Below are 7,846 nucleotides of genomic sequence, written 5' to 3'. Positions count from 1 at the left end.
AAATCATTCTCTTTGTACTATATCTCGATTCCCGATTTATGACGACTGACTAATTGAACAAATCAAATTAGCCCTAGCCCGGCCGAGCATTTACGTTTGTCATCACTAAACCATCGAGGGGCCCAAAGATATCGCTTTTATCCTACTTTGGATAAAAGGAACGGATAAACTTTGATACAATGCTTGCTTGTACTCACGCATGGAATCACACACAACAATATGTTTTATAACACCAAGTTACTGGTGCGTTTACATATTATCAATGTGTAACCGATTTGCAAGATACAACTCACACATCTCGGTTTCAAAAATATAAGATGTTATCGTCTCACCGATCACTCGTGATACAATCCATGGAGTGATCCAAGTGAGCGTGGGTCTAATCCAATGCTCAAATCACATTCATAAGCACTCATGAACGTTGCAGCAAACATTTGCTTATGTCTAATACTCTTTTAGACAATCCACACACCAATTCACGACAGTCTTCATTCATATCTACTTCCAACATATGAACGACTGTGGCCAGTTCGAATAATTCGATTATACTTAATAAATTCAATTATTCTGGAAGTCAAAACATGCAAATGTGAAACACAAGAATAATACTAATCCCATATGGCCTCAACCCTTTGAGCATAAATAAAACACCTTTTATTTATCACCATATTGATTACTCATTTTTTGTAGTTTCGGGTAATCAACTTCTTACTTGAATTACAACACTTGTCCCATGCTCCTAGCATGCACACAATGTTTACCTATGGTTCTTACTTTGTGAATTAGATCACATTTAACACATTTCCAATCATTCTCATTTCACAACTCCAAATCCTTTTCATAAGTGAAAGAATATCAAATTCTTGCTACTTATAGAATATGCTAGATTCTAACATTCTATGCAACTTATCCTTTCGTAATGTCATTGCACCAAAGTCACAAAGACTATTGTCAATGATATTACAAAGTCTTCTATCGGAGATTGTTACAAGACAATTCCATAGACGTGATGTCTCTCACTCAAAGTACTTTCTTTGAACATCCTTTTGCATAGAAGTTTCTAATATAGTCATAGATTTCTCAATATTCAATTCCCAATATGGACACACTTCCATATGTTCCATATGACAACTCATTCTTAATAGAATCTCATCTATTCGTAATGATGTCGATATGGTCCATCCAATATGGAAACGTTTCCATATCTTCCAATACTATACTTCCAACTACTCATAAGCAACCAATCCTCGTCGAACTTTGGATTGTCCTTTGATAGTTGTTTAATTATTTTAATCAAAACCAATTCTTGTCCTTTTTCCCTCTAAATGCGCTAGACATTTGGAAAATTTTAGAATGGTCAAACATTAAAGCATTTGCAATCGATCCTATACCCGAAGCGTATGGAACACGACGCATAATGTTTTATTTGCTATGTTCTCAAAATTCGAATAGTGAAGAGGGATGCCGTAATCATAATCGAAATTTTAAGAACACACTTTGTACCTTTGACTAATTTTATTAACATTTCTCAACCTAAACCTTTAGATTTGAAATGAAGCATAATATTCTCTCCCTTAATTATAGCAAAACAACTCTTCAACTATTGCGACTTTGCAAAGTATGACTCTTGTTTTCTATAATTAATATTGCCAATCTTGCAATACGTGCCTTAATAACCACACAATCATAACATTTATGCTCCCACTATCATGATGATTATTATAAAACATAACACTTATGCTCCCACTAGCTTCGACATGTATTCATAAACATCTTAACTTTCAGAAAACAATGCTTATTGAATTTCTTAAGTTCATGTTTCTAATACTTAATGCTTTGATAATCTTTTATCAAGGCTTCTTTATACACCTTTGCCTTCGATAGTTCATATGTGTGTCTAAACAATTAAGACTAATTGCCAAACCCCACAATTCAAATTATGGAAAGGGATGCCGTAACCATAATTGAATTCGAGAATGCAATTTTACAATCACTATCTTCTTAAAATCTGTCTTAGTGAAAGCATTTCCTCACAATCATTTTCATGAAGGAGGAAATCTTATGACACTTAGATTTAAATGGTGTATATGTTCCTATCCATGTGAATTTGTCAAAACCAAAGTTTACGACGAATTCAAACTCATATGGATCGAACTTTCTTAATCTTGATTTCTTGCCTTATGGTAACACAGCTGCCCACCACGTCTTCTAAGTAGTTAAGCAGCTCACCTTTTCCTATCAATGTACTTTCCATTGATCAAGGTCCTTGCCTTTTATGCATTCAAATGAGAACTCATAGGACTCACATGCATAATTAACTCGATTGGATTGGCATAGAATCAAAATAATGTCAACACGATAGGTTGTAAACCTCAATTCGTGTGCTAGTGATGATCGATAAGGTTTATTTGATTTGTTCTTGAAACCTTTCAAGACTATTAAGACTCCCACTGACTCCTTGACATATATGATTCTCTTGTCAAAAACCATTTCTTGACAAACAAATATTCAAGAGTTAGTGTAGCTTTTATCAAAACACTTCATAAATTGGTCCTAGTTGGTCTTTGTCTTATCCAAGACATCACAACTTTCCACATTTAATGAAAGTTACAAACCTTCTTAATACCTTTCACTCAATGTCACAATCTTAACTTTAAGACTTGTTATTGGAACGAAGTATGATTGACTTATTGATTTAACCATTTCTTCAATTCTTGATTCCTCTTCTTAGACATACAATTGTACTAAGACTCACTTAGAGGATCAATTGAGGTATGGTTCTTAATCATTAAGACTTATCATAAAGCATAAAAGGTACTCTCCCATCTTCTTAGAATGGAGAAAGTTTTATCTTTCTGCCTACTTGATTCTTCTTATTCGTTCTGCTATTGATCTAAACTCTTTAATCAATTCAGAATTACACTTAATCTTGTAAGTATAATCATATTTACTAAACCTTTAGTAAATCATGACGAATATCATTGTTACTCTTATGGTGGTCTTGATCAACACGCAACATTGTGTGCTCGATCTCTTAGTCCTTCACTTGACACCTTGTCAACGAATTAGTCTAATTTCCATATATGAAATTTCTCATTCATAATGCAACCAAATTGCATGATTCCAAATTTCTGTCCAATTGAAACTTGGGCGATGAGAAAACTCTCCCTATTTGGTAAATTCTCGATTTTTCCATAAACACCATAAATAAGAATCATATCCATTTGTTGTAGAAATATTCAAACACCAATTTTCATAACGATTTCATTGCAAGGAAATAAACAAATAAATAAATAAGTCAAACGAAAATTTTTTTATTTATAAAAGCATCGGAAAATATTTGTCCTTATAATGCAAAATCCATTGAAAACTATGTATTTCAAAAGAAAATTTCTAACAACTCTATCATAACTATCTAAGCTCAAAATCTAATCTTCAAGTCCATGCGATCAAGATCCATTCCTTGTGATTAGATTCATCTTGCTCTTTCACCAAGCTTCCTTTCTTTTCACCGATCATGTAAAACATTCAAATGCAATCTTATTACATTATGTATTAAGAATTAATGAATAGGAACTTAATGGAGTTAGATAGTGGATTTTACCTGAAGCGCAGCCATACTCTTTGACTCTCCCATCTTCTGGACTCTTCAGGCTCTTTGGGCAGACTTGTATCCAACGCCCTCTCTTTTGGCAGTAAACGCAGGTCGGTTCTCCTAGAACGTCCTCGGAAGCATGGTTGGTTGATTTTTCCAACAAATACGCTCCATTGCTTCGCCAAATCATTTCTGATTCAGCAGCAATGAGCATGTAAGTTAGGTCAATGATGTTGTCTTCATGGTTCATCATATAATACTTTCTTTTGAACTCATTATATGATTCAAGAAGTGACTGCAAAACCCAATTCACAGCCAACTCATCTGGGAATGACACACCCAACATTATCAACCTATCAATGTGTGATTTCATTCCTAGAACGTGGCCACACACGGGTTTACCATCTTCATGTTTCATTTCCAATAGGGCTTTAGTGATATTGAACCTTTCAATTCTTCGATCTTGTGGGTTGGGGAGAACAATAGGAGGAGGAGGAGGAATTGAAGCATGATTTCTCGTTCCTCGATTGAATCGTGGAATATCATCTTCATGTGGAAGGCTTGTTCCACGGGATTTGGGAAGACCATAGTTGTCGAACTCTGACATCTACAAAACGGGAGAAAAACAAATTCAAGTTAGTTGATTGATTGAGTCCTTAGTAAATCACCCAAATGAGATACTAAGGCTAGGACCCAACACAATATTCTACAACTCGGGAGAGGGATGCCGTAACCATAATTGCATAATATTTGAAGGTAAGTGAATGACGATTCACTAATTTCCACCACGAAAAACGAAAAAGAATTTAAGTTTTAAATCTATGAAAACTCCTAGATGCTTTGAGATTCATTGAACTTTCAATGGCATGTTTAAATCTCGATATGCCCCTCTTGTTTGTGACTGGGATGCCGAGGATCACAAAGCGGGTGTGAATAACCATGCAAACTACATGGTGCCCTCACATGTTACAGTCACCTATTCGATGTGCCGGTAAACCACACACGCTCCACCGAACTATGACAAACATTGAGTCACCCTTTGCTACCTTTGCTTAGACCCATTTAGTGTGCCGGTAAACCACACACGCTCCACTAACGTCTTTGCAAGGGCACAAAGTGTAATTTCATGGAATTGAATCAATTCACTTTTGCCTAAGTAACTAAGATTGGGAATTTTGAAAAACATTTAGTTACTTTTATAATTCATTATACTTATAATGGAAGGTTTCTTCCTATCCTACCTGTTCGGCTAACGACCCTCCACTAGTCAAGAGTGCAGTGGGTAAGAGTGGATACCCATTCAATCGCCATTTTATAGGCAATTTCCTTAAACACCCCTTATAGACCAGCTTCGTGAATGAGGCCTACTAACAGTAAGACTGACTTTTACTCATACATATATATAATGTTAGACCTTTAATGTTATATATAGTATAGGGTGTATTTTTATACTTTTAAAATACTAGGTGGTCTAATTTAACAATTATACTTTTAATTCAATTAAATTGTAGACCTAAACTTTTATGGATTTATTAAACTTCTTTTAATTATACACCTTAATTAATTAATAAAACCATAAGTGTGTGATTTGAACTTTTTCAAAACTATACTAGTTTTAGAATTTAACATTCCTAATTAAACTTTTAATCAACTTTTAAATTCCAAAACTTGAGGGCAAGTTTTGAAACATTTCAACACATTAGGGTTTAGAATTTAAATATGCATCAAAATTAAACTATTTAATCAAAATTTAAATTCCAAAACTTGAGGGCAAGTTTTGAAACCTTTTTCAAAACATTAGGGTTTCAACTATTTAAATTTCAAAACAACAAAACCTTTTGGGGTTCAAATTTTAAACTATAAAACCTAAAGGGCCAAATATGAAACTTTTCACAACAACAAGGATCAAATAACAAATAATTCAAATTAACATTTAATCACATAATTATCCATATTTGATGATTTCTTGCAAAATAATTTATCAATTTACTTAAAATAATTAATCAATTATCTTATAAGGAAACAATTATCCTATTAATTGATAAATATCTTCAATTAGATTAAAATTATAGTCAAATATATCATATAATCGGATTAATATTAATCTAACATGATAAGGTAATTATCCTAATGCAAAAACAGCAAGAAATCACGAGATAAGCACTGTCTGACGCACCGACTCGCCGAGTCACCCTCTGGAACTCGCCGAATAGGGCTGACTCGCCGAGTCCAAGAGTGACTCGCCGAGTCAGGTCGAACAGTGAGGCCAAAACACGATTTTCAGTTACATCAAGCATCAATACAATAGAAACCAATCATGGCTCTGATACCACTGATGGGTTTTGTTCATAAGACATCCTATGTGCTCATACAAACCCTAAAGCTTGGATCTAGGTTTCTCTATTGTACATACTTTGAATCCAAGACTATAAACCCTAATTCTAGCATATGGAAATCAATATTAACATATAATTAGGTTTAAGAACATACCTTGATTGTTATATAGCAATAACAATCCAATTCCTCCTTGAATTGACCTTGGAAAGCTGAGAGTCACAAGTGTCACTCCTCTAATGGCTTACAAACACCATAAGCAAGTGGAGAAGGTATAAAGAGAGAGGAGGGAGGTTGGAATTCGTCCTTAGGACTTCTTAGGAAGGGTTAGACGAATTCCTAAGCCTTAGGGGGTTTATATAGGTGTAAAGATTAGGGTTTTAGTCCTTATCCTTATCTAGTTGCTTGTCCACCAAGCAACCATAAGATAAGTCCTAGAAATCCTTATCCTAGTCGAATTCTAAGAGATTTACACCTCAAATTCGTTCACCATATATATAAGATAATCCTTACCTTATTTTGTAACTATCACATAATTACAATTCAGCCCCTCTAGTTTAATTAATTACACTTGATCACAAAATTAATTCTTAATTAATTATTGACCAATATTAATTAAACAAATATGATTTCTCCTTTAATATATTATTCTTATAACATATTAATAAATCATAATAACCTCTCTCTCTATTTATTTCTCCAATCAAGTTGCTTTGGTAAAGGCAACCCAAAAGGACCATGCACCATCGGGTCAAGTACATACCAAAATAGTTATGGACTTAGACACTAATCCAACACAATATACATAAATATAGTGAGCGCTCTATCCTCACTCCTAGAAGAATGTTAAATATCTCATACTGGCCTACCGACCTCGCACAACCCACCCATGAAACTTCCACCAACCCTGCAGCACTAGTGTATGCTAGCCATACATAACACTGGATCTGATAGACATTCAAATATCTGATCCTACCCTAAGCCCTTAATCAGACAAGAACAGGAAATAAGGCCAAACCAAGCAATCTCAGGCTATAAGGTATTAGTTATATACGACCATGATGCATACACTAAGAAACTACATTAATGATGTCAATCTCTTATAAGGAAAAACCCTAGGCTATCAGGCATCATATAATCAGGCAATTCTATCATGCAATTCCTGAAGATCCCTAGCCTATCACTAGCATGCTTGTTCTAACGTATCACAATATCAAATAACTGTATGGTATTTTGGGATCTATCCGCGAGCTCCGGCTGATCATACACATGCATCCTCCTTTATTATTTTGAAAACATTTTGAGAAAAGTGTTTTAAAAATCTTGTCCTCAGTTTGAGACTAGAGACACACGAGTGTTTCCTCCAATTCACTAAAACCATGGCTCTGATACCAACTTGTAACATCTATAAAAATCATGCCGAATTTAAACTTTTTAAAACCTTTAGAAACCAACAATTGTTACAAATTTCTTTTCAAATTAGTTCTATATCAGAGTCACCAAGAAACAAAATCATAAAAAAGTGAGGAGCGGTAAAATCACGTCTTTACCTTCCCGAGATCATCTGAGGTACCTGAAACCAAAACTGAAACTGTAAGCCCGAAGCTTAGTGAGTTCCCCCAAAATACCACTACACAGCAAATAGCACATATAAAAATAACAACAAGTAACGGGTCCACAACTTTACAGACTGAATTATCCCTGGGCCCCAGTGTGAGTCTGGCTTGCTAGAGAGCCTACAGTACGAGTCTGTCATGCCCTGCCCGGCCCTCAGCTCGTATCTGGAATTCTCATGAGTCCTCAGTATGAGTCTGGCATGTCGTGCCCGACCCTCAGCTCATATCTGGAATACTCTAGGGTTTGTTGGCTACGCACGGAGCAGTACAATCTCAACCCATCCCACATAATATGTCGATA

The sequence above is a fragment of the Lactuca serriola genome, chromosome 7 (genome assembly GCF_051521515.1).
Source record: "Lactuca serriola cultivar US96UC23 chromosome 7, Lser_US96UC23_V15, whole genome shotgun sequence".
In the NCBI taxonomy this organism is placed as follows: Eukaryota; Viridiplantae; Streptophyta; class Magnoliopsida; order Asterales; family Asteraceae; genus Lactuca; species Lactuca serriola.
Note: the sequence above shows the minus strand (reverse complement) of the source record.